General features: G+C 41.8%; 1 protein-coding gene across 4 annotated transcripts in view; it reads left to right on the forward strand.

Moving 5' to 3' along the window:
• Positions 1 to 27,993, forward strand: part of TRAK1 (trafficking kinesin protein 1) — a 126,014-nt gene that overhangs the window by 9,021 nt on the left and 89,000 nt on the right. For all 4 annotated transcript variants that reach the window (XM_050937920.1, XM_050937923.1, XM_050937924.1 and 1 more), the window contains exon 2: positions 17,054 to 17,248. The gene's annotated coding sequence lies outside the window, so the exon portion shown is untranslated. The remainder of the gene's footprint in view (positions 1 to 17,053; positions 17,249 to 27,993) is intronic.

The following is a 27,993-nucleotide window of genomic DNA, read 5'->3' on the forward strand; positions in this document are numbered from 1 at the left end:
TTTAATTAACGTTCACTGTGGTAGAACTCATGTAATGGTGCAGTAAAGGTCTAACCAATGGAACAGACCTTAGGAGTGAGTTGTAGAATGGGCTTTTATTTCTCTGACCCCCTTAATCAGCTGTTTTCTTCCCTTCCCCCTTTTTCATTTTGTATTTCCTTTTAGCCTTTGATTCTTCCAATTTTGTCTTTTTTCCTCCTTGTTCCATGAAATAGAAGTGGTTAAAAAAATTAAAAATTGGAATTGGAACAAGTGCTGGAACTCTGCTTTGGTGAAAAAGGTGCTGGAGCTGAGACCTGTTGTTGACCTCTGATTTTTATTAGTCTGTGAACTGTATCAGATCTATAGTTTCAAGAGCATTAATAACCAAACACATTAAACTTTATAACTTTTTGGCTTCTCTCCTTGTGCAATACAGATGTTTTTCTCCTGTCTTAGCTTCATGACATAATTTTAATTTAGTCCTTCATTGAATTACATTCTGCTTGAGCTGTCCTTGGAGGCTGTTCTACTATATCTGATATTTCAGCTGTTATGCTAGGTGACCTCAGCTGAGGAAGCAGAATTTCTTCATTGCCACTCCAGTCTCACTTTCACGAGTGCACTTAGGCCCCAGTTCACCAGTGCACTTAAACATATGCTTAGCTTTGTGCATCCATTGTTGCTAACTTGCGAGACTTGATCACAAGTCTTAACAGTATTTGGTGTTTTGCTTTAAGTCTCAGATCCTGGAAGCATGAGAGTCTTACCCAATTGCTGCTTTCATGTAGGGGAGAAAAAAAGTTGAGGGTTGACAATACGGAGCATGTGCTTAAATTCCATTGACTTTCATAGAAGTTAAATACATAATAAACTCGGTTGAAGTAAAGCACATGTGGAGGTACCTTGTTGAATCAGGACTGAAGTGCATAAATCTTATTGTGATGGGTGCTGACTGCAATTCTAACTTAAGTTATTACCTGCAGAATTTCATAGAGACAAGGAGGCCAAACTAAAATGTGAAGGTCAGTGTAAAAAGAGTGTGTGTGTGTGCGCTTTTGAATTTGTGATGACCATTTAGGTATAGTGAGACTGTCAGAACCAAATTGAAATAAATATAATTTTTAAATCTTTTTTTTTTTTTAGGGAAAGTGAGCCATGGTTATCCAAAAAATGTTACAGAATAGCCAGTTATCCTGTAAGCAGCAGTTGTGTTCAATTTGAAAATTAAATTCAGTCACTGAAGTATGTAATAGAGGACTTTAATGAAGCTTTCACTGAAAAACTCAAACACAGCCTTAATTATAGAGTTTCTACTGACAGCACCCTAATAGGGGTATGACTAATACAGGCAAATAGGACTGGTGGAATTAGACTTTAGTGCTGATACTGGCTTCTGGATAACAGGACCATCATTGTATAGCAGGGAAAGGATAATCTGTTACTATCTGTATGTGCTTTCTCTACTTGCTCCATTATTCTTCTCACTGTGTATTTGCCTGCTTTTCTCTCTTGTCCCCTCCTGCCTCAGATGAGTGATCAGAGATATAGCTGTGGATGTAGCACCATCTAGTGTAGTTTTATCAAAGAAGAAATTATAAATTCTATTTGAGAATTACCATTGTTCTTTACACTGTAGTTTTAGCACAAGATTAAATATTTGTCGTTGGCAGGTGCTGGATGGAAAAAAAATATCTTGGGGGAAGCTTCTTTACCCTTTCCAATTTTTGCTGCCATTTTCCAGAGACAAAGAGCCATATAATCTTGGCAAGACAAAATGGAGTGTTGCTACTAGAAATGTCAGTTGCTATTTACTCCAATTTTGCAAATTGCAAAAGTCTTTTTATTCCTCTTGCTTTTGCCTGCCCATCAGTAGCTGTCACTCAAATCTATCCTTCCAGAAATGGAGATTCAGACTGGCTATGGACACACACAGCTCAGACTATATTAGGTGGCAGAAGGAAAAATTTTCTCATTGCATGTCTTCCATGGGGGTATTGGGTTTTCTCTGTTACGTGTTATGACCCAGGCATCTATTGCTGCAGGGTGGCAGAGGGCACAGCACAGGGATGCATCAGGGTTACAGGGATCCCCTGGGTCTGGCATATATATATTAGGTCATCATAAAGTATCATGTAAGGTCTCAAATGATCATCGTAATCGTTGCAAGATATATGTACAGAAAATATGTAAGGAGTTACATATATACAGTGAGAACTATGTTCTTGAGGTCTGTGACTTGGGAATGATCGCCAGAAAAGGTGAGAAACGGATTTCTTTCGGGCAAGAGCTGTTTGTCTGTCTGTCCACATGTAAATTGAGTATTGTATGGTTCACAGTGGGACTCATTTACAGCCTGAGCAAAATGCTGGTCATATGACTGGAAAACGCAAGCAGTAGGGGTTATCCAATGGGTGCACACAATGGATATTTGGACTATAACTGTAGAGACAGAGAAAAACTTAGCATTGTTCCACTGAGAAGGCAAGAAGACACAGCTTGTTTCATGAACAGACAATCACAGCCAACCCTGCTTGTAATACACTGGAAGGATTTAGGGTAAACTTTTGCTCTTATGAAATGACAATGTCTTTAATGGTTAAGTTAGGCTCCAGTATGCATATTATAATTTTATTTGATATAGCCCTTCGAAATGATAGCAAGCAGAAATATTGGAAACAATCTCTGAACTTTGTTTAATAAACTTATACCTTCTTTCTCTATAAACAGGTCTGAGTGCTGGGCATTAAGCAGAGGTGTGTTGTATAGTGTAACTAGTAAGCTGTGGTGTACTGTTCCTTTGTGAACAGAAGATCTGGAAATTCTGGGAGTGTCCAGGGGATCAGGTGCTGGACACTCCAGGGGGGATGCTTGGAGTGCCCAGGGGTTGAAGTGTGCCTACCATTAACTTGAGAGAGCCAGACCTCTGCAGGATCTGAAGACAGGTGTGTGTGTGTGTTGCCAGTGGCTGGAGGTGTTGAGGAGCTGATCCCCAGCAGGCATGGACAAGTGCCCCCAGGGAAGCATTACATGTGTAACTTTTTTCCTAGCCATCTTTAATTCCTTATCTCCAGTTACCTTCATGGTGTTGATTAAATGTTCAGTCTTGTTCCTCAGGTCTGAGGGTCCCTCTACTTAGAATTACTCTGCCATGATATATTGTGTAATCTGGAGAGCACAGCTAATTAAGATGATATGGGTTTGTTTCGTTGGGCTTCACTAACCAGAGAGAGGATAAATGAATTGTGATTTAAATTGTCATTTCCTCATCACTATGCATGATTCACTCATTATCCTAATTTTCACTTCTGCGAACATGCACAAAGGTACTCCTTACCTCTTTGACTGTCACTGATTCTGAGAGATTGACATTGTGAATGATTTGAACATTTCTCATGGAGATGAGCTATTTTGAAGCTTTTTTTGTTCATATTTCATGCCTTTCACAGAATGACTCACCATCAGAAGAATTTTTTTTAAGGTTACATTGATGGAAAATTATATACTGAAATCTAGTTCCAGAAATCCCTTTAGTCTCTGCAATAGGAGTTTTTTCTGATTAAGAACTTCAGTATTTGTCACAATAGTTTTTGAAATTCCGCAAACTTCTAGTAGTGGTGGTCATTCTCTTGCAAAGAGAATACAGCATGAAGCAACTTTTAAAATGTTTTGTAAAGGTAGGCAGATATTAAGTATTAGGCTGAGTACCAAATGAAATATAAATTCCTCTAGCTAATCAGAACATATTTAGAAAACAAAGGACCAAATACTTAGAAATAGTATAGTAAGCTGTAAGAACTGATTGATTGACTTTCATGAAAGATTGAAAAAAGTTAAGAAAATATTATGTCCCTTCCAAGGACACAGAGCTGGTCAAAAGAGGAAAAGATTTACAAATGTTTTTCAAAAATTATTAAAAAAAAAAATTCTACAAACTCTGAAGCTGGTCACAAACAGGAAAATTTCACACAAACTTTGTAACTTATTTCATTTTATTTTCAGTTTTTTCAAAAAATTTGATTTTTTTTAAAATTGAAATTTAAAACATTAAAATTAATTCTATATAAGAAAAAAGGCTGTTTTGTTGAACTAGAGTCATTGCATCCATATAAACCAGTGAAAAATCGGCAGGATTTAGCAACAGTTTTGATGTTGATGCAAAAGGAGAGGTATAAAAAAAAAAAAGCACACCTAAGATGTGGGCCAGTGAAGATGACAGAAGTTCTCAACAGACAAATTTGGATACAAAAAAATCTTTCTCAGTTTTTCTTTTATATATGAAGAAAGGAATAAAACAAGAATAAAGCGGAAGTGAATAAAGCAGATTCCACATGTACAGACTATTTCTGCCCCGATGACACAATCTTCTAGGTTTAACCACTGACTTCCTTGGAAAAAAGTCGACACACCCTGCTCTCAATAATTTACAGTTGATATTTTATTCCATGCACATGTCAAGTACCTGCAATCTTTCTTTTCCAGTTTTCATTTTCTGTCTGTCTAATATTTGCTATTTGAGAGTTAATGGAAGACTGATTTCAGTTTTCAGTCTTATTCACAGAATTCTACAGCATAGAAATTGGCAACACAGCTGCCAGAATACCTGAATCTTGTTATGGAAAGGCTATGTTTGTGATTTGACAGGAAAATTCAGGTTCCATGGCCATTCTGATTTTGGTGCTTGTATTGAGACTGGCAGTAAGGATACTAATCAGTGCCACATTATGGTGATGACTTTTATGACATGGACAGGAATCCATCAACTTCTTTCATAGAGGCCACAACATACCCATCTGGTGGCAATAACTTAAATTTCTCTCCTTCTCTGCATTGGGTTATGTTCTTGACACCCTTTTCTTCTGCCTTTACACGTTTTCTCTAGCCAATATCATCTGCTTTCATGACTTACCATTGCCTCATCTCTGCTGACTACTTTCAAATCTACCTCTTACCCATCTCTTCACTTCTGCAAATGAAACTCTCTCTCTAGTATCATTTCTAGGATGGATGTTCAGCTTCCAGCTCACACTAAACATAGTATAAATGAAGTTCTTCTCTCACCTGTCCTTTGCTATCACTGTCAATAATTCCACCATCCTCCTTGTTACCCAGGCCCACATCCTAGGTGTCCTTTTTTTTTTTTTATACCTCTCCTTTTGCATCAACATCGAAACTGTTGCTAAATCCTGCCGATTTTTCTTTTGTAGTGTCTACAAAATTTGCCCCTACTGTTAAAATCTTGGATGAATCCTCTGTCATTTCTTGGCTTGACTACTGGAGACCCCTCTTCTCTGGCCTCCCTGATTCTCTAATTGTTGCCTTCAAGTCAATCCAACATGCTGTAACTAAAACTAATCTTTTTGCTGACAGCTCCAGTTACATCATTCTCCATGTTTGAATCTCTGCATGGATTTCCTGTCTCTTTCCCAATACAATTTAAAACTTCTCATTCTTGCCTTTTAAATTCTGTTCCTGTTCGCATCTCATCCACCATGGCCCAGCTTGCACTCTCTGTTCTGCCACATCAATGAAAATCGATGGTTCTCTGATAGTCTCCCACATGGTCTTCTTATGTCTTCTTATGCCAGCCGCTTCATCCCCCACTCTGGCATTTTGAGTGCAGAATGTGGGGGCCTGCAAGGATTCTAAAAATTTAATACTGGCCACTCCAAGCTTGTATTAAATTCCCAAGGTTACAGCTTATTGCTGACCTTGGATTGGTAAATGCTGCCACCACCCAAGTACAGAACCCCTTTAAGAGCCCAGGAAGGCGCACTTGGGAGTTCCTTCCTGTGGGGTACCCTCGAGCCTGTTCACCCCCCTCTGGGGAAGAGCTGAGAAAGAAAGAAAAACAAAGGAAATCAGCTGTTGCCACCAGCTAATTTAAACATTGTGCACAAACCTCTCAGACACAAAAAATCCAATTCTGTTCTTAAAAAAGATATCTGGAAACTCATGCTACTGCCAGATATAAAAATAAATAAATAAACTTCAAGGATTAAGCATCAAGAATAGCTTTCTTGAGATCTAGCTTAAAGGTTACAAGCCAAACAAAAGCACTTGGGGTTAGCATAGAGAAATCCACAAGCCATAAAGAAATAAAAGGAATAAACCTAATCGGGTCTTCCTAAACATTTCCCAATCTACTTACATATCTGGGGTTTTAAATGAGTAGTTTCTAGGTATGATACTAACGATTTTTCATACCTGGCCCAAGCTTTATACATCATGTCTCTGCCCTGTCCCCTCTCTCCGGGAGAACCATAACTGACAGACAAAAGGGGAGTTGTTTTTCAATTTTAAAAAGTTCTAGCCTTCTCACTGGCTCTTCTGTCCAGGTGTCCTCTCACTTCGTTTTGCTTATGCATAGCAGTGAGACTTTTTAACTCTTTACAGGTAGAGCAATAGAGAACATCTACTAAGAGGGATTTTATAGCTAGCTGGGTGTCCATAAAAGGGAGCTGCTTCCCCCTCGCCTTTGCATTTATCACAAGCACATTGGTTTGTGATTCTAAAAATTCATTGAGCATCTTCTTAGAGGGCTCTGTTTGATAATTTGTAGCATAAGTGAAGCCTAGAAACAATAGGATAATTACTTTTAGGATTGTGTATATTCCGTTCTTTTATCAATAATACCTCTTGCTTTTTTTGACAGACATCCTTAGTCTTAGTCTTGGCTGTTTAGGTTTAGAAAAACCCAATGGATAAAGAAACTATTTGTTCTTGCTGCTGTTACATTTTGGTTTGCCAGCAGACAATGGATGTGTGAATGGCTTTTGTTCCTGCTGTAGAAGAATGGGCTTTGGAAGCAATATTTACTTTTGCTTCTTTTGCAAAGGAAATGCAGTAATGTGGTTCTCTTTGGCAAGGTGGAGGGAAATGTTAGCATATGGGGCAAAATTAAAACTATTTTATGGAGAAGAATACAATAGGGACGTTACCATTTAGTGTGAATGTTTTATTACCATGATCTGATCTAAATTTTGTGTGTCCAAAATATGAAAATTCTGGGATATTTTAAAGAAACTTGACATTTAAAGCATGGTGATTGTAAGAACATAAGAACGGCTGTACCAGGTCAGACCAAAGGTCCATCTAGCCCAGTATCTGTCTACTGACAGTAGCCAATGCCAGGTGCCCCAGAGGGAGTGAAGCTAACAGGCAGTGATCAAGTGATCTCTCTCCTGCCGTCCATCTCCATCCTCTGACAAACAGAGGCTAGAGACACCATTCCTTACACATCCTGGCTAATTGCCATTTATGGACTTAACCACCATGAATTTATCCAGTTCTCTGTTAAACACTGCTATAGTCCCAGCCTTCACAACCTCCTCAGGTAAGGAGTTCCACAAGTTGACTGTGCGCTGCGTGAAGAAGAACTTCCTTTTATTTGTTTTAAACCTGCTTCCTATTAATTTCATTTGGTGACCCCTAGTTCTTGTATTATGGGAATAAGTAAATAACTTTTCCTTATCCACTTTCTCCACATCACTCATGATTTTATATACCTCTATCATGTTTCCCCTTAGACTCCTCTTTTCCAAGCTGAAGAGGCCTAGCCTCTTTAATCTTTCCTCATATGGAACCCTCTCCAAACCCTTAATCATTTTAGTTGCCCTTTTTCTAAACCTTTTCTAGTGCTAGAATATCTTTTTTGAGGTGAGGAGACCACATCTATACACAGTATTCGAGATGTGGGCGTACCATGGATTTATAGAAGGGCTATAATATATTCTCAATCTTATTCTTTATCCCCTTTTTAATGATTCCTAACATCCTGTTTGCTTTTTTGACCTCCTCTGCACACTGCGTGGACATCTTCAGAGAACTATCCACGATGACTCCAAGATCTTTTTCCTGACTCGTAGCTAAATTAGCCCCTATCGTATTGTATGTATAGTTGGGGTTATTTTTTCCAATGTGCATTACTTTACATTTATCAACATTAAATTTCATTTGCCATTTTGTTGCCCAAAATACAAAATATTGTAACACATTTTAACCTATAAAAGGGGAAAAATATAAAAAAACAGTTCAGTTCATAGGAATTGAGAATATCATGAGCTTTTAACATTAGCTCAACCTTTTACTTCCTGGTGCTAGCTCTGATTGGAGCTCTTTTATGAGCCAACTTGTTCCTCCATCTTGGCTCCTCAGAATGTTTTAAACTGCCATACTTGAGTAGAATTCTCTGCCAGCAAAGATGACACACTGAAGGGACATTTTCTAACACCAGGGAAATAGGCTATGTAAGAGAGGGGAATTCTGACCCCTTGTACATACACCTTATGGTAGTCCTTAATTAAGTAAACACAACTAGTTTTCCTACAGAACCCCTGCCTAATTTAGTGCCAAGGGTGGATGCAAGAGAAGAGTTGAATTAAAGTTGCACGGGCACCCATAAATCTGACCACTTCCTAAAAATAATCATTTAATGAAGTTCTTTGTATATAATTACAGATGTTTATAAATTATTATATAATACAGTATATCTGAAAATCAATTTTGTGAATGAGTTCTCACTCCATTTCTGTTCCCAGCTAGTGTTCCTAATTCCCATTTTTGTATTAGTTTTGTTATATGCAGTGAATCCATAACTGTGCCACATTTGCATTAAACTGTGAACAGTGTGAAGTTCATTTAACGTTTTATGTTGCATGAGACTGGACTTTAGCCTCCATGCAGTAACACTGCTCTACAGAGCAGCTTGCTTTTAATGAAATGAAAATTTCAGCGCTAGCTCACTGAGTTTTCAGGTATGGTTTTGAGTTTGTAAACTTAACTGGTTCCTTTTAAAAAAATACTTTGTTATTTGTTGGCCTTAGAATATATAGAATAACTTTTATCCAAAGCTTGTGTTACAATTATTTTGTTGGAGTGAGGATGAGATGGGACAGGGAAAAACTGGTTGGGAAACTGAATAAGAGGCTCTATGCAGAAGAATAGCTGTGAATTCACCCAATCCCTCACTTTCTCTAATAACCTTTTCCTCTTCACAATCTTTCTTTCCTTGCAAGAGGCCTTCTTTTTCTTATACCTCACCGTTTCGTGTCTCTCTGCGCATCCCTCTGCGTATGATTTTCCCCTTTCTGCCTCCTGTTCTTTTTACTGCTTTTGGAATATTAGTGGTTATACAAGAAAAGGGAGAGTAAGAAATTATGACAAGATTTTATGAAGTTCTGATTCCTGTGTGGATAATGCAGGGTTGTATTGATACAGATCATGATCCCCATTATTCTAAAATTGGTACAGAAGAAAGGAAAATAATGTAATACGGCCAGTTCTTTTTCCTGTTGGCATATCTGTTTTTACAAGGCAAGTAATGATCATATGTGCAGATAGTGAAGCAATTAATAGATTAGTGTCTAGCATCTACTGCTGCCCCGTAGATTTGATGTGGATGCAATAGGTCTGTGTAAGCTGCTGGACCTGCTGGGAAAGGCAAAAATCACACTTCAAACAATGGCACAGTTCTCTTCTGAATGCTTTCTTTATTAACAAAGATTCAGAACAGCACAACACATCCCCATACTTGCCCCCAAACATAACAGATCTGCGGGAGACCCAAGGCCTGCTTCCAGATCAATATTGGTCCCTTTCCCCAACCTGCAATTTCCAGGCATCATGGCTATATTGGGGCTGTGGTGCCAGAAACTCTCCTAGCCCACCACAGTCTCCCCCTCAAAGGTGGTGGTAATCAGGATCCACAGAAAAGACAACACAGCCTAGTTCTGTATTGTTTTGATGGTGTTTGCCCACTCAGCCCTAACCCTCCCTATCTCCAGCCAGACCTCTACTCAGATAGCCCTGACATTTGCGAAGTGCCTTTCAGAGTGGCAGCATGGGGTGCCAAAGATCTGACTGACTCTAGCAGCCAGGCAAAGAAAACTGGTTTCCAAATAATTTATGCCATGCAACTGCTCAAAAAGGTGTCTTGGGAGGGTGAAAAAAAATTAAACAGGCAAGTACCACAGACTGCTAGACCTACTGAACTGATGATAGGGGTATACCCTGGACTTTCTCCTCAAAACATAACTCTGTGGTATCTGAAAACAGATAATCACTATGCTCTCAGATGAACTCTCACAGGAAACTAAGACAAAAACAACATATCACCTCTGCGTAAACGCTTTTCACAAAATGATCACTCTAACTATATCTTACCTATAAGTCCCTCCATCCTCAAAGGAAACCTGCACAGCACTTTCAAAAGACAAGCCTGAGAGCTTAAATTCGTAACTTTGCTAGACACTAAAAATCATGGTCTAATAAAGACACTGGTTTTATGCCTTATTACAACAATCTAATCCACTAGCTCCCCTTTTTTGTCCTACGACTACAGGGGTGTCAATGGGCCGCTTCACCTTGAATGCTCCCTTAGAATATGTGCTAACTACATATGCCAAACTAGCCCTTGGCTCTTACATTTAGCAGTGCCACTTTTAGTACTTTTCCCAGACCTGAGGAAGAGCTCTGTGACGCTCAGAATCATGTCTCTCTTACCAAGTTGGTTCAGTAAAAGAGATTTCCTCACCCACCTTGTTTCTCTATAATTTTTAGTTCATTTACAGTAAGCCTGTTTAAACACCAGGTGGTGATATTTATCATCATGATATTCAGTAGTCAGATAGGAAATGATTTGAACCCTGAACTAAAGGGAGGAAAAGATATGGCTTGTTCTTGTTTTGTTAAATAGGATTCAGAATATTTTGAATCTGAATTAAGGAGTAGCCTGAGATGAAATGACTGATTTATTCTCTACAAGGGGTGTCTGCAATTTCTTGGTTATAGCAGGGATGAGTTGTGCTCTGTTACTGAAATCTTTTGAGATACCACCGCAGGATATATGGTGCTCTATAAATGTATTTTTCTGTGTCTCTGCTGTTATTTCCAAGCAACCAGGGGTTCTGGGAATCCTCAGCTGGAAAATCTTAAACAACACACCGCACCACACAACATTTTCAGAGAATTAAAAAAATGTAACAAGCTTACTCTCCAGCCACTTTATCTCTTGGAATAGGGTCTCTACATCTTTGTCTACACAGTGTGGCACCTACCTGTATATCCCCTTTCTCCTCCCATATACCTCAGTCTTGGCCTGGGCAGAAGGAGTTTCTTCATGTAGTCTTTCTCCTCTCACATTATTTTCTTTCACTTCCCCTTGCCCTATTTTAGTAATTACCTATTCCAGCTGTTCTCACTCTGGCCTTGTGGAGAGCAGCCTGGTCATATGAAACTGGCTCTAGGTTCTTGTGCTCAACTGCTAAATGTCACTAAAAGAAAACTTAAAATATACATTTAATATTTTCCATGCTGCAGTTCTGTAATTCCCCCAGGGATGTGTCACAATTGGGCAGGGCAGAAGAGGATGGGGATATCCAAGAGACTGAGAGTTTGGGACAAGGGAGGAAGTTTGTGTGATTTTGAGCATGGATAGCGTATAAGACTTGTATTCTAAGATGTGGTCCATGCTATGAAAAGATTTCAGAATGATTGCTTGAATTTCTAATTAACCCCTTTCTCTCCATTCTCATTTCTCATGATCTCTCCCCTCTAGTTTTTCCTTCCATGCCTTATTTTTTTTTCTCTCCCTCCTCTTTCCACTGCCCCCTCCCATGCTGTTTAGCCATGCAGAGATTAAGCATACGTCCTGAAAGACCCCATCTGACTCCCCTGTTTTCATCTGGTGGTCCTTACAGACTGTTAAGAACCAGATCATTGCTGTTCCCCACACACTGCTGCCAGAATGTCCTATCCAGCTATTAAGAGCAGGTGTGGAGAAGGCAGGAGCTCATCCCGTTACATGCCACAGAAGTGATGGAGATTGGGAAAGCTAGTGGTGACAAATTGCTGGAGGTGGAAGGAGGCTGGAGGAGAACTTGAATAGTCTGCTGGAGGACTAGGGGATAGTGTGGGGAGAGCTGTTGGCAAGAAAGTAGGGGAATGCCTGGGCACCCTCTCCCATTCTGCCTCTGTTCTTTTCCATTCTCTTTTGTTTCCTTTCAGTCCATGTCTCCATTCATTCTGTCCTTTTTCTTTAGCCCCATCTCCTGCCTACTAGCAGGACTCTGTGGATGCTGGCTTCCTTCTCCTTCACTCTACCACAGCTGCTCCATGCTAAATTTGTTCCAGCTGGGGAAGCACAGGGACCAGAAGAGAAGAAGCAGCCTATGATCCCAGTGCCACAATAGCCCATCCAGTGTCAAGAAGGAGGAATTTCAGAGGAAACCGTGCTCAACACTTGCAGCACCACTAGATGAATGATTTTCTGGTGGAGTTGTATGAATTCATGGCATGGAAGAAGGGGTGCTGCATGTGTGTACATCATAACTACTGCATGGAAGCTTTCAACTTTGAAAGAGACAAGCCTGAATAATTACAGAAATAATGTGAGGCGAAAGGTGTCAATAATGGAGACTTCTGCAAAATGCAAGAGACTTAGCAGCTCTCAATTTCTTGTGATAGTACTTCCTCATACTTTTTATTTTTAAAGTAAGGCCATGTCTACGCCACCACTTATGTCTGCAAGACTTATGTAGCTCAAGAGTGTGACAAAGCAGCTTCCCTGTGTGACATAAGTTTTGCCAGCATAAATGGTCTTGTGCACAGGGCTATGTCAGCAAGAAATCATCTCCCGCCAACATAGCTACCGCTGCTCGTGGAGTTGGTTTTATTATGTCAACGGGAGAGCGCTCTCCCCTTAGTATAGAGTGGCTACACAAATGGTCGTCCAGTGGCGCAGCTACATTGGTACAGTTGTAAGCTCACTCGTGTAGACACGGTTGAATAATCAGCCACACATGGCATAGGTACAATGAATTCATGATTTGGTAAACAAGAACATTCTCTCACTAAATAAATGTGGTTATGGTGTCTTTAAAGTTTACTTTCCTTTTTGAGGTCAAGTTACAGCAGAGAATCACACATTTTTAATCGCTATAAGGATCCCAGAAAGTTTTATAGGATGTACCAAGACAGTCTTCATAATATATGGTCCAACTTTATTTTCTTGAACACCGTTTACGGTAATGTTCTATTGAATAAAGTCATTATTACAGTAAGATGTTTAATCTTCATAAAGCTAAAGAAAAAGTGATAATTTAGGCTAACAAGAAAATTACAATGGAGAGTTTTGATTCCCAGAAGATATCTTGGTGAGTCCATAATATAGCAATCTGATCTCATAACTAAAAGTTATTTGAAGTGATCAGGGTAAAGAAGAGAGAAGTATTTTTGTTAATGAGTATTTGTGATGTGCTTCTAGAGAGTTACTTTTGTAATCGTAAATGTATGCTAAAGTTTCCTGTTTTTCTTTAAGTTGAGTTGTGGGGACTTCTGCAGTAGGAATAATCCTAATCTTTTGGCGAAGGAGACCTTAAATGAAATTGGATGTGCCTACATTATACATCATAAAAGAAAACTAGTAAATATTTGGTGAAAAACAAAGAAATAGATGGAGTACTAGAACCATCAGTGTGGTTTAAATGGTGTAAAATTTTTGGGAACATGCATACTTTCTCCAGCTGTAAACTGCTAGAATTTTTACTCTTGTTGATCCAACAGTGTTGGGTGAGAAATATCCCAGGGATATAGTTTAAAGCAGCTCTGTATTCATAGCTCTATAAACCTATACATGTACGTTGGTGGTTTTTGCATGTGATAATACTGGGTCACATTATCTGTCGCTGATTACTTTAAAACATTTTTTCCCATAATCATGTTTTCATTTTTCTATTTAATTTGACAAAATGGCTATGCCACATCAGAAACATATAGCTTGAATCTTTTTTTGCTGCAAAATCACATTTGCTGATAAAATGGCTCCTTCCAGCAAAAAGGTGGGTCCATTTTCACTTGATATGTTCCCTCCCCCATTTTTTTGAAAAGGAACTAAAGTATTAACTTTTCACACATGTGATAATTTTCCCATTTGTAACAAAATCTAGGACCCTAAGATTTTGAGTATTTTTGTTACTTTTCCGCTTGTTGTATGCAAATGTTTTGCATAATTCTACAGCTACAGCACCTTTTCTTATCAGAGGGAGAGATTAAAGAATCTAAATTATTTTTAAGCCTACAATAAATCACCTCCCATTGAGGCTAGTATAAAAAACATAATAACAGGGTTGCAAAAGGTGAGTTTAATGTAGACTAGTGGGTATTTTTAGAAATTCCTCATGGGATCCTCCTGCAATCAAATAGTTATAGCTGCCAATATGTAAAAGAGAGCCTCACGTTTTTGCCAGTAATTGAAAGAGGCAGCCAAGCAAGAAAGAAATATCCTCATTTACCAGAGTGATTTCAAACCTTCAGAGAAATTTTGTTTCTCCACCTAACTTAGTCTTCCAGCAGGACTGGAAGAAGCTGAGGCCCTAATTTTGCAACTTTATGCACATGGGCTGCCCTTTGCACTTGCAAAGAGCCTCATAAAAATCAGCAGGGTGTGCATGGCTACGAGTCCACCTATATGGATCTCATGGCAGAATTGGGGGCTGGTTTTCTATTTACTTAACTTTGTCAATGCAAAGTGGAACATCTGATGATGAAAAATAACAGGTAACAGTAAATTCATTGGAGCAGTCCAGTGTATGTTCCATATTCTAACTTCTCTCAACAAACTTTGGACCTAGTGACCATATAGGACAGAGAACTTGTAAGCATCTGCTTAAATACATGGCCTGACTTTGCTGAGTTCAGGTCTCAGGTCTTGCACCAGGCCCAGTGCTCCAGTGTGCGTGTCTCTCTCTCTCTCTCTCTCTCCCCCCTCCTCTCGCCTCCCCCCCTTTACAGTGAGAGCTGGTAAAAGTTTCCATGCTCAAATGCAGTGCTGAATGGATGGTCCAATGTAGAGTGGAGGATTGCCGGTTTACAGAGTTTCATAGTGGTTGATGCCATCCTGCATAGTGGTTGCAAAATTTTGTGAGAAGCTAATTTCTTTTTGTGACATAAGCATAATAATGAGCTAGTCTCTATGCATTGTCTTTTTGGCCTATTGTGAACAGTAAATATGTTGGCTCTTGTTAAACACTAGAAATGTGGAAGAATCACTCAAAGATTTGTGTCTGAGTTTGACCTTCCCTTCCTCTCCAAAGTTTAGCTTAACATATACAGTAGTTTCGGTTGTTCGCAAGTGAACACATATTGTCTAAATGAATCAAACCATACAAACCCTTTCTCTGAAACAAACTGATTCATAGTGGGCATATCTCTAAATGGGTGTAGTGCATTTATATGTGCAATCTTCTCTGTGTGCGCAGTAGAGCTTGGCACTGTTTCTGGAATGACATATTTATGTGAACTAAAATGGATAAGCAGCATGTCCTATCAGTAGCCTGGTTTTACTTAAGCTTGTGGATAGCAGGGTAATTCAGATTGTTTGATGGCCGCTCACCTTCACATCTTCCACCCTCTGGTAGCACATCCTTGCCAGCTTCAGCCTTATGGTTAAAATCAGAGGGATTTTTTGAAAATGTAACCTTGGAGATTAGGAGAAAAACAAAACAGTGAAGAACTAAAACGTTATTTGGAAAATAATCAAATGTCTCTTTTATATCTTTCTTTCCCGATGGCTTGTAGAGAGAGATTCCAGTGAAAAGCTGTCTGTTACTAGCTTGGAGGGTTGCATCATGGTGATGAGGTCACTTCTGCCTAACAGGGTTGCTTTATTTACAGTAAATTGTGAAGTGAGTCACTGCCCTACCAGTGCCAAATTCTGAGAGCTTTAGCATTGGTTAAAGATAGAATTCAGGGGCCAAAAATTTCATATGTACACAGCATGTTAGCAGTTCATTAAGCAGTGTGCAGAAAAGGCATGTGGTAAAACAGATTTTGGTAATCCTCACTGAGAAGGCAGCTCTGTGTTCCAACTTCCCATTTTCATATTTTTGCTTCAGCTAAGGTTAGCTATAGAATTCTGCCCTACTGATCTGAAAATACTATTTAGTGCTCTGCCTTTTTTCTGATTTAGAAGCAGGATATTTTGTCAGTAATTTACAATTTAAATTTACAAGTGAAATGTGTGGATCTTGATCAATTGAAAAACTGAGCTATAGACAACAACATGAAATTCAACAAAGACAAATGTAAGGTGCTAAACTTAGGGAGGGAAAAACCAAATGCACAAATACAGATTGGGGGATAACTGACTTCACAGCACCATTGCTGACGAGGACCTGGAAGTAGTGGAGTGGTGGATCACAACCTCAGCATGAGTTGTCAGTACAACACTGGCACACACACAAAAAAAAGGGCAAATGCAGTTTGGATTGCATTAACAGAGGCATAGCACACAAATCACAGGAGGTGATAGTACTGCTCTACTCAGCACTAGTTAGGCCTCAGCTGGAGTCCTGCATCCAGTTTTGGTCACTGCTACAGAGAAAGGTTGTAGAGAAACTGGAAAAGATCCAGAGGTGAGTGACAAAAATGATCAAAGGAATGGAATGCAAGCCATGTGAGCAAAGGCTGAAGGAACTAGATATGTTTAGTTTGGAAAAGAGGAGATTAAGGGGGGACATGATAGCAATCTTCAAATACTTTAAAGGCTGCCATAAAAGAGAGAAAAATTGTTCTCTCTTGCCACAGAGGGCAGGACAGAAGGTAGGCAATGGGTTCAAACTACAGCATAGCAGATTTAGATTAAATCTCAGGAAAATCTTCCTAACTATAACAACAGTAAAACAATGGGATAGACTGCCTAGGAAAGTTGTGGAAGCTCCTTCACTGAAGGTTTTCAAAAAGAGGCTGGATAGCCATCTGTCTCGCATGGTTTAGACAACAAATTCTGCATCTTGGCAGAGGGCTAGACTAGATGACCCTTGCAGTCCCTTCTAATCCTATGGTTCTATAATCCTATGAATCGCCAACCCTGTGCTTACATACTTCTTGTTTCTCCTGTTACTGACCTTACTCAGTCATGCATTCCAAACCAATGTGTATTGCTCACTGTTCTTTTTAGGAAACTCTTGCCAGTATTGAAGTAAACTGGCATGCTTGCCTGGCTCATCTTAAAACATAAGAGCTCAGTTATTTGACGTAATTAACATGGGCTATATGTTTCTTTTCCTCCTTTCAGATGTGTGCAATAGTACTGATCTTCCTGAAGTTGAAATCATCAGTCTGCTGGAAGAACAGCTGCCCCATTACAAGCTGAGAGCAGATACAATCTATGGTTATGACCACGACGACTGGCTTCACACGCCTCTCATTTCTCCTGATGCCAGTATCGACTTAACAACTGAGCAAATAGAAGAGACGCTGAAATACTTCCGTAAGCAAGAATATGGCTTATAAATTAGTGCTGTCTGTCACAAGGCCCTCAATATAGCAGCTATGTTTAGGAATCAGCATGAATGGCATAGGACCAAGCTACACGTACACTTTAAACTAGCCTTCTGTTACAACGCTGTGGCAAAAGCAATAAATACATTAATAATGGCTCAAAAGCCAGTCTGTTTCCTGTACCAGTATTACAGGTTCCTGATGGGCGGAAAGTAAAGTAAATATTAAGTAAAAGATTAGAACATACAAAATAGTAATTGTACATGTAGTTTGTACATGCAAAGCTTCATCCTAGAGAGATGTTCTTGATTATCCCCCCAGATTAAATTATATTTAGGGTGAGAAAGTAACAAAGACTCTTACGTGAAAAATACAGTAAAAAAAACCTAAAAACACTTAAATCTCAGATCCACACCTCACTTAAATTTCCAGATGGTTGGAAAGTCCCTGAAATATGTGGATATACATTTTACTTGAGGCTTTTTAATCAGCTGTAGGTTAACATAGTCTACTCATGTTGAAATGACTTATCCATGCCACAGGTTTAATGTGAAAGCTCTAAATGTTGGGTGAGTGAAGAAATTTCCAAGTAGTTGCTTTTGTTTTTGTTTAAAAAAACGTACTTTCCCTTTAAATCAGAACTTACACAAGAGGAAAACCAGGAAAAAATGTTTGACCAAAAAGAAATATATGTAACTTTAAATTCTTGGATTTCGATTGGTATAATTGGAATGTATTACTTTTGCTTTAACTCTCTAAGGTGGCAGTTGCAATTTCCTGATACCAAGCATCAGCATAAAATACAAACAACTGGGCCTAGACTTGCTGCCTACTATATTTGCATTTTTCATTTGCTGACACGTTGCATGGTAGATGATGCTATTGTGCCCTGGCAAGGCATCATGAAATCAAGTAATAATGTTGCAGATTAGGCTTCTGGGAGAGAGAGAGATGCAATTCTGGACTGTCCTATAAGAATTGAAGTTAGTAGCAACCCTAAAGGGATGGTCAGTTCAGAGTTTGTCCTTTCATCTTTTTATTTTGCTGCCCAGTTTCATGACATTGCAAACAGTGGCTGACCATTACACCTGTAGGAATGGCTCCTAGCTTAGTGTTCTGTTCACTCTTGTCTAAGGGGAAGGGTTTTCAAACTGAGGAAAACCTACGCAAATGTATTCAAACAGAAATCCTGTTGCCATCCTAATGATGTTTTTGTCATTTAGTAATTCAGCAAGAGATTTGTGATGAAATAAAGATTCTTCTTCGAGTGCTTGCTCATGTCCATTCAACTTAGGTGTGTGTGTGCTTGCCACATGCCCCAATGCCGGAAGTTTTTTTTCTTCAGCAGTATACGTAGGGGACCGGCTCTGGCACCCCCTGGAGTGGCACACACATGTCACGTTGTCCCCTCCCCCCCAGTTCATTTTTACTGCCAGTGACAGGGCTAAAACTGTTGTTCTTGTTCGTACTAATTTGTTAATCCTTGTATTATAGTGTATATAGTTGTCTGTTAGTGTTAGTAAATCCCTTAGCTATAGTTGGAGACTTCATAGGTCCCAAATGAGCTTTTGCCTCGGGATGGGGCATGCCCTGGTCTCCAGGCTTTATGTCCTGCGTTCACTTCAAGAGGTCCATGCCCGTTAGTGATCCACACAGCAGCTGTCTGCGTTGCTTGGGCGAAGGACACATCAGTGAAAAGTGCAAGATTTGCAAGTCCTTCAAGCCAAGGAGTAAGAAGGAGCATGGCATTCATTTAAGAGCGCTCCTTATGGAGTTGGCCCTCACCCCAGCACCAGAGTAAAGCTTCAGCTCAGTACCGAGCACCATGACCTTGGTACACAGCGCCCCACTGGGATCATCCACTGGCCGGCACTGATCCCCATCTGTGGCTCTGGCGAAGAAGCCCAGGAAGATGGTGCAAGGTCGGTCTTCAACCTCCCGCAAGGGAAAGGATAAGACAGGGTGCCAGCAAGGTCCCGGGCTGGGCAACTCTTCACCCACATTGGGATCTCAGGCCCAAGCTCTGGTGGAGCAGTGTAGCCCAAACCACTCCTGCCAGCCACCCCGGTGCTGTGCATGTCAGCCCTCCAGGTGGTGCAGGAGATTATGTCCCTCCCGGTTCCACCCACACCAGCTCCCACAGTTCCCCAGTCATGGGGTAAACCCACATTTGGACTGCTGTGGTCCCCAACTAAGCGACACCGTTCCCCAACAGGGAACGGCCAGCCAGTGCTTGCCCTGCTGTAGCTGCCACGCATCTGACCATGAAAGGCAGATATGCAGCACAATCCCATTTATCCTTGGGCATGGGCAGAGAGGCTCAAGGCGCAGCTCTCTAAAGACTGGGCACAGACCTCTGGAGGCATGCTGCTCCTGGCAGGAGTACTGGTCCCAGCACCCAGTATCTCTGAGACCGCGGTACCACTCCCGGGACCCATCGAGGGATTGATGCTACCATTCTTTGGACCATCACCGATCCCTTAGGAGGGCATCACCATATGTGGACCCTTCCCAGCACCGGGCCTGTTCTGATTCCCGGTCCCACTCTTCATCCCGATACCGTTTGTCAAGCGTGAGATGTAGATCACCGGCTCTAGGCCATCACGGATCCATCGAGCGCCGCCGGTCCCGAAGACCTCGTTCCAGACTAGTCTCCAGGTGGAGTGACCAGCACTGGTCGGGACAGAGCCACCTTTCCACTCTGTCCTGGTCACCTGGGAGCAACTGCTCAGGATCTTACCTGGTTTGGAGCAAGGTTCCCTGACGGCAGGACAAGCTCCGGTACTGGTGGTACCAGCTACATTGTTAGCACTGAAACAAGCCCTATGGCCTCAGGTCCAGCGGCTGGCGCTGTGGTACCCATGGAACACATGGGAGTTCACCCAGACCTCCCAGGCCGTCCCCTTGGTGTCCGGAGCCTCTGTGAGTCCAGTTGCCTCTCCCTTCCGCCCTCCTCCAGTGCAAGAAGCCTTGGGTGCGAGGACCCTGCAGGTCCAAGAGGGAGTAGGGGACCAAGCTACTGGGCCATCAATGGTTGTGGAGGACCCTATGCCACCAGCATCTTTCTTGTTGTCACCTGACAAGGCTATAACACTGCCGGTTCCTCCGGATGACACTAAAGTGTACCAGGAACTACTGAAGACAGTCACTGCCAACCTGGACTTTCAGGCAGAGGACTTAGAGGAGCCCTCGGACTCTCTTTTCAATGTCCTCTGCTCCACACCACCGGCCAGGGTGGCTCTGTCCCTTCAGGATACAGCTTCTAAGATTACCAAAGCCCTGTGGGGAAAATCCTTTCTCCCTGCCACCCATTTCCAAGAGGGCTGAACACAAGCACTTTGTGCCATCCAAAGGCCATGAGACAGTTAACCACAGGGAGTGACAAGGTCAACCCAGAGCTACCCCTAAGAATAAAGATTCTAAGAGACTAGACTTGTTCGGGTGTAAGGTTTATTCATCCTCCAGTCTCGAGCTAAGGTTGGCCAACCACCAGGCCCTCCTGGGATGCTATGACTTTAACATGTGGCAAGCCATGGCCAAGTTTGAGGGCTCGGTTCCTGAGGCTTCCAGGAAGGAGTTCTGGGTGATCATGGAGGAGGGCATGACTGCGGCCAGGGCGACACTCCAGGCAGTGTCCGATGCAGCGGACACTGCCGCCCAAACCATTGCCTCGGCCATCGCTATCCCGGGAACGGCAAACTGCAACCACTGGGAGCTGCGGGCGGCCATGCAAATGTAAACAAACCGGCGGCCCGCCAGTGGATTAGCCTGACAGGCCACAGGTTGTCCATCGCTGGTATAGAGGGTATTTTTGAGAGAGAGAATAGTAACCTCCTCTGAATTAAGCATTGGATTGATAGCCAGGAAATTGAGAGTTCTGATTCCAGCTCTCTTGCTGACTTGCTCTGTCGCCATGAAAAATCATGGCCGTTCCTCTCTAGCTTGTCCATGAGGCTCAGCAGTCAATGCAAGACCCTCCCTTTGCAGAACAGGTGGATAATAAGCTCCATGGCCTAAAGGACTCCCGAACAACCCTTAAAACGGTGAGCCCATACATTCCCGGCCTTGCCCACAAGTGATTCAAGCCACAGCAGCCTCAGGGCCAAGGGAGCCACGCTCACCAGGAGCCTCCCTATAAGAAATCCAGAGGCTATCCTTGCCACCAGCCTCCACAGGCTTCTCAGTCAAGCTCAGCCCACAATAAGCAGGCAGGCAAGCACTCATTCTAAGGGTATGCCCGAGGGCTACCTACCAGACTGTTCCCAGGATCCTTCCTCCTCTGTCTTTGCCAACCACGTTTCTCCTTTCCTTCCTGCATGGGCATCTGTAACGTCGGACCATGGGTCCTCAGTACGGTGGCGCAGGGTTACACTCCTCAGTTGCTTTCTACCTCTCTTTTTCCCCCGCTTCCTCCTCATCCCTCTTCAGGGACCCTTCTCCCGAGTCTCCTTGTGCAGGAGGTAGAGGGGTTATTGCAGCTAGGTGTGGTGGAGGTCATTCCTCTGGAGTACAGGAACAAGGGATTCTATTCCCATTACTTTTTAATCACAAAGGTTTTTTAATCTGTGACCTATCCTGAACCTGCAAGACTTGAACTGCTTCCTAGCGAAGCTGAAGTTCTGCATGGTCTCCCTGGATTCAGGAGACTGGTACCCCACCCTTGATCTGAAAGATACATACTTTCACATTGCCATCTTTGAGGGAAACAGACGCTTCCTCTGGTTTATGGTCAGTCCCAACCACTATCAGTTTGTGGTCCTCCCATTTAGCTTAGTGACAGACCACAGGTATTTACCAAGTGCATGTGAGTGGTAGCTGCTTACCTCAGACATCTGGGTGTACAGATCTACCCATACCTTGATGACTGGCTAGTCAAGGGCAGCTCCAGGTCCAAAGGCATGTTGCAATGCTGTTGGCCACTTGCCATCACCTTGGACTGTTGATAAACAACAACAAATCCGCTTTAGTTCCGGTACAGAGGATAGAGTTCATTGGAGCAGTGCTCAACTCAACCTGCACCAGAGCATCCCTGCTGCTGTAGAGATTTAGGGCATTGACGGACCTCATCGTGGAAGTCTCCGCGTTTCCACTGACCATGGCCAGGGTTTGCCCGCACCTCCTAGGTCACATGGCAGTGTGCACAGGTGTAGTGCGTCACACTAGGCTCCGGATGCAACCTCTGCAGCAATGGCTGGCAATGGTCTACTCCCAGTCCAGGGACCACCTGGAAAAGGTTGTTACCAACCCCGTGTCAATACTTACCTCGTTGCGATGGTGGACTGACCCTGGGAAAGTCCTGGAAGGAGTTCCCTTCATCAGCATTCCTCATGCAGTCAAGCTGGCAATAGCAAATGGTTCCTATACAGATGTTCACCAGTTTGTTTACATTTGCATGGCAGCTCACAGTTCCCAGTGGCTGCGCTTCACCATTCCTGGCCAATGGGAGCTGCGTGAAGTGGTACAGGCCACAGAGACGTGCTGGGCGCCACTTCCCGCAGCTCTCATTGGCCAGGAATGGCAAACTGCAACCACTTGGCGCTGCAGACAGCCATTCAAATGTAAATAAACTGCCTGGCAGCCCACCAGCAGATTACCCTGATGGGCCACAGGTTGCCCACCACTGGTATAGAGAGTATTTTTGAGAGAGAGAATAGTAACCTTCTCTGACTTAAGCATTGGACTGATAACCAGGAAGCTGGGAGTTCTGATTCCAGCTCTCTTGCTGACTTGCTCTGTTGCCATGAAAAATCATGTAACCTTTGTGTCTGCCTTGCATATCTATATGTTGGAGATAAAACTTAAAATAAAGTTGTACCTCACACATGGGAATTGAGGACAGATTGATATTAACATAGCGCTTTGAAACTATAATGCATTGTATAAATCTTGAGTTATTACTACTATTATCTTTTGATTTGAATGAAAGAATGGATATCAAACAGTGGAAAGTTATATATATTTAAATAGCTCAGCATGAAAAGTCCTTGAGCTGCCACATTTGTCCTACAGGAATGTCCTCAGGAGTGTGACTGCTAACGGAATGACCTGTTTTAAATGTAACAGCCAAAACACACTCTCTTGCACGAGTTCATGTTTTTGTAAGGTTTAAAAAGTCATTAGTATTATATGTGTGCGATCACTGACACTTATCTATCCAAAGGATTTCATCTCAAAATTACAGTTTCCTAAGAAGTGGTAGTTGAACTGACACGAATTGTGGATATGCGTAACTTGAGGGACTGTCTAGAATTCTGTGGAAACTCTTCCAAATACCACAATCTCATTCTCCCTCTGTCCCCCCCACCCCTCCAAAAAAAACAACCTCCAAAACCCCTCTGCAAACCAGATATAGAATTATAACTCTTTTTGCCTGATAGTACTGTAATTTTAATTGTTCACACACCCACAGTAAATGATATTGTTATCATTGGGTTAATTATAGCTTTACTAAATAATTTGCCAAGATCCAAAAGGAGCATGCAAAACACTAATTGTGGGATACAAAAATAACTGAATTTGTTCAGAACAGTTGAAATGATGCAGAGATATGAGTATGCATGCGTATGAAAAGTATTAGCTATGGCTATGTGGGTCAGCGTTCCAAGGTTCAATAAATCATAATAGATGAAATTCAGCACTAAAGTAGTGCAGCATCCGCTAATAACAAGGGAAAGTGCAGAAATTTGATTTCAGTTGAGCAAAACAAATGTTTCCGTTGTAAATGTAGAAATATGTTCAAAGTTTGGTGCTCTGTTTTCTTCAGCTTTCCTTTGGTGCTTTTCAAGTGCATAAAATAAGGTTGATATTTAAACTTAAGACAGCACATAATACTTCAGGTATAGTATTAGAAATCTCTCTCTGTATAGGTTTGATGTGGTCCCCATCACTGTAGTATCTAAGCAGTTTCCAAACAATAGCATGGTAAAGATATGCTGTCCGAATAAGTCCCCTGTGTAAATATATACAGGCTCATCTTTCCAAATGTTCTGGAAATGTATCCAAATTCAGATATATTGGACGGTGTTTGTGAAGCCCTTTTGCTTGTTTATCTAGGGAGATTGCATTTCCAGCTTAATTATTACATCTCGAAGTGTCTGGTAGGAATGTGGGATTATGGAAAGTTACTTTTCATGATGTTTGAATAAGATTTTGGTGATAACTAAGTACTTGTGAATTTGTGGTCATGTCAGCCACCCTCCATGTAAAATTGGAATTAGGAAGAGGGACTATTTCTTTGGAGAAAATGGCAACCTTTTGTGAAGGAAGGGGACTAAAAGAGGTTAGACAGTTATGTTGGTACCTATCTAGGCTCTCTAGATGTGAGAATGCCACATTCTTGTTTGTTGCAATCCCCTATTTATTTTCTTCCTGTGCAAATATTATTTGTTGTTTATACAGCACTCTTCATCCATAGCTCTCAAAGCACTTTACTAGTATCGTCTCTTTTGAAAGATGGGGCATCTCCATGGAAGCAGCCCAGAGATGCTATCTGACTTTTCCAAAATTACACCATAAGTCAATGTCAGAGCTAGAAACAAGCCACATTTCCTGACTTCCAGTCCCATACTCGCTGGGTTATTTGATATGCATTTTGACAGCAGATAAATGAAACAGAACAATGGGTTTTCTAAATATTTATTTTATCTATCTATTTTACTACCATACGAACACTTCCAAAAGTCCCTAGGTATCTTCCACAGAACTTAAAAATAACAATCCAACTTAACCCAGGAGCTGAATTCCAACCCGAAATGAAAAGAAATGGAGCATGGACAGGAAGAGGCAGGGCGGGCGGAGGGCTTGGAGGAGGGGGTGGAGTGGGGGCTGGGCCTGGGGCGAAGGAGGTTGAGCACCCCCTGGGGAGAGAGGGAGTCGGTGCCTATTTGTGGTAGATTTTTCCATGTAATCTTCCACCCTAAAAAGTACTTCACAGGGAAGGATTGGATTTAAAATACCAAAAAAACCACAGTGGAAAAGTGGCCTACCATTTTGGGTATGTAGTAAAACCATTTTTAACACTGCCCCCAGCCCCCCATCCACATATCTCTGGGCTTTTGGGGGTGTGAAGGGTGGGGGTGGGCTCATTCTCTCAATGCCCTTCCTCATAAGCCTGCTACCTTGTTAGCTCCACTTTCCACTAATTTCTACTTTGAGCTCCTGTGAGTCTCAGTGAGACTATGCACCTTGTGTCATTATGCTCCATTAAAGTTTGCCTTATTAAGGCCTGCAATAAGTGTTGTTGTCACCCATAGCTTTAAAAGAGCATGGAGTGTTGATGTTCTCGAAGTTAATGTGACATCTATGAATTCCACACAGTTTTATTTCCTACAGTTTCACTGCCTTCTTTATAACGTAAATGTATAATGTAACAATATACTTAAATATATTGTTTCTGTTACAGGTGAGCCTGAAGATGGGCATGAGGGGGAACTGAGGTAGTGAGAGAGTACAAAATGAAGAGAAGTTATTTTCTGCTTTTCATTTTGTATATAGTGAGGGATTTAAGTTTGACTAATTTGATTCTTCAGTTCTGGGGTTGCAAGACTTGCCAAGTGAAGATCTGTATGATCTGTCTAGGGGTATGTCTACATTACAAAATTAGGTAGATTTATGGAAGTTGATTTTTAGAAATTGATTTATACAGTTGATTGCGTATGTCCACACTAAGCGCATTAAGTCGGCGGAGTGCATCCTCTCTACTGTAGCCGCAGTCTCCACCGTCCATTGGAATTCTGGGTTAAGCTCCCAATGCCTTTTTGGACAAAAACATTGTCACGAGTGATTTTGGGTACATGTCATCAGTCGCCCCTCCCTCTGTGAAAGCAACATTGGACAGTTGTTTTGCACCTTTTTTCCTGGGTTACCCGTGCAGATGCCATACCATGGTAAGTGACCAAAAGAGCACAGCAAGGCACGCTGCACATCAGAGAGGCTTTGAAAACCAGTTTCATGACTGGTCAGGCTTCATTGTGACAGTTGTGTGTGTTTCTCCTTGGTGCAGACCCACCCCCTTTGTTGATTTTAATTCCCTGTAAGCCAACCATCCTCCCCCTTTTGAGAGAAACTAACTATTGTTTTAAAACCATGCATTCTCTTAATTTTTTTTTAAAAGAGAGATAACGGACAAGGTAGCCCAAGTAGGGTGGAAGAGGAGGGAAGAACAGGACACAATAATCAAACTGTTTGAATGACAGCCTTCTGTTGCTTGGGCCATCCTCTGGAGTCGAGTGACATGGCTGGATGCCTGGAGCCTCCCCCCCCCCCCCCCCCGTTCTTGGGCATCTGGGTGAGGAGGCTATGGAACATGGGGAGGAAGGGAGGCAGTGATGCAGTGGGGGTCTGTGCTCTTGTTGGCTTTCCTGCAGCTCCAACAGATGCTTCATCATGTCCGTTTGCTCCCCCATTAACCTCAGCATTGCTTCCTTCCTTTGCTCTTCGCACTCACTTAATTCTTCCCTGGCCTCTGTCACTAAATGCCTCCAGACATTAAGCTGTGCCCTATCAGTGCGGGAGGACTGCATGAGCTCAGAAATCATGTCATCGCAAGTGTGGGTTTTTTTTTGCCTTCTAATCTGTGATAACCTCAGGGACAGAAATAATAGGGGAAGCATAGAAACATTCTACCCTCTCTGATTCTGGGGGGACTGCATGGTCACCTGTGCTGCTGAGTTCACCACGCTGACCAAACAGGAAATTAAATTCAAAAGTTCCCGGGGCTTTTCCTGTGTATGTGACTAGTGCATCGGAGTTCAAAGTGCTGTCCAGAGCGGTCACAATGGAGCACTCTGGGATAGCTCCTGGAGGCCAATACTGTCAAATTTGTGTCCGCACTACATCAAATACGACCCAGCAAAGTCAATTTTAGCGCTGCTCCCCTCACTGGGAAGGAGTACAGAAGTTGTTTTTAGGAGCCTGTTAGGCTGACAGAACAGGGTTGGTTGTGTGAACGCATTCATTTTTAAATCGACTTAACCCTGTAGTGTACACCAGCCCTTGGTGTTTATACTAGGTATCTGATTGCAGTGCACAATGTAACCAGTCTGACATTCTGTTTAATAATTGATTTCGCTTTTGCCAGAATAAAACATTTAAAAAACAAAAAAGCCAGTCCTACCAACCATTTCAGTGGAATGGAGAAGAGAACCAGAAATCAAAGATGCATGTCTAATTTTGTTCTGAAGATGGTAAGATTTCTTGTGGAAGACTGTTCCTTAGCTAACAGGAGAGCAGGAGTTTTCTAGTGACACACTTCCCTATAATCCCGCTGCCCTGTTAGCTGTAATTTGGGAGATACATTGACAAGGTGTTTGCTTAGTAACTGAAATGTTCTCTAGGAGCAAAGGAACTTTCTCACTCTGGATATGTTGCATTAATCAAGTTTGCTGGTCACAAATGCGTTAGGTGATTGTGGCAGAGTCCACAGTTGTGGAAATGAGGCCTACTTTCCTAGTCTGCTGTAGATCTTGAAGGGTATTTTTAACAGTTTGTGTGTCTTTGGAGATCCAATAGCAGTATGGGTTCAGGACATCAATGCTGTCTCCTAGTGTGGCAAGCAGAGGGGGTGAACAAACATCTAGTTCAGTGTGTCTTGACTTCTTTGGAGCAAAATGGATAAGCTTTAGGTTTGTCTTGCATTTAGTAGCAGGATAGCAATCATGATGCATGGTTTTAAATGTGTGTTTTACCTGGGGGTAGACAGACTGGTTTTCTGGGCCTCAGAGGACCTCTCCTGGA

This window comes from Gopherus flavomarginatus, chromosome 2, assembly GCF_025201925.1.
Source record: "Gopherus flavomarginatus isolate rGopFla2 chromosome 2, rGopFla2.mat.asm, whole genome shotgun sequence".
In the NCBI taxonomy this organism is placed as follows: domain Eukaryota; kingdom Metazoa; phylum Chordata; order Testudines; family Testudinidae; genus Gopherus; species Gopherus flavomarginatus.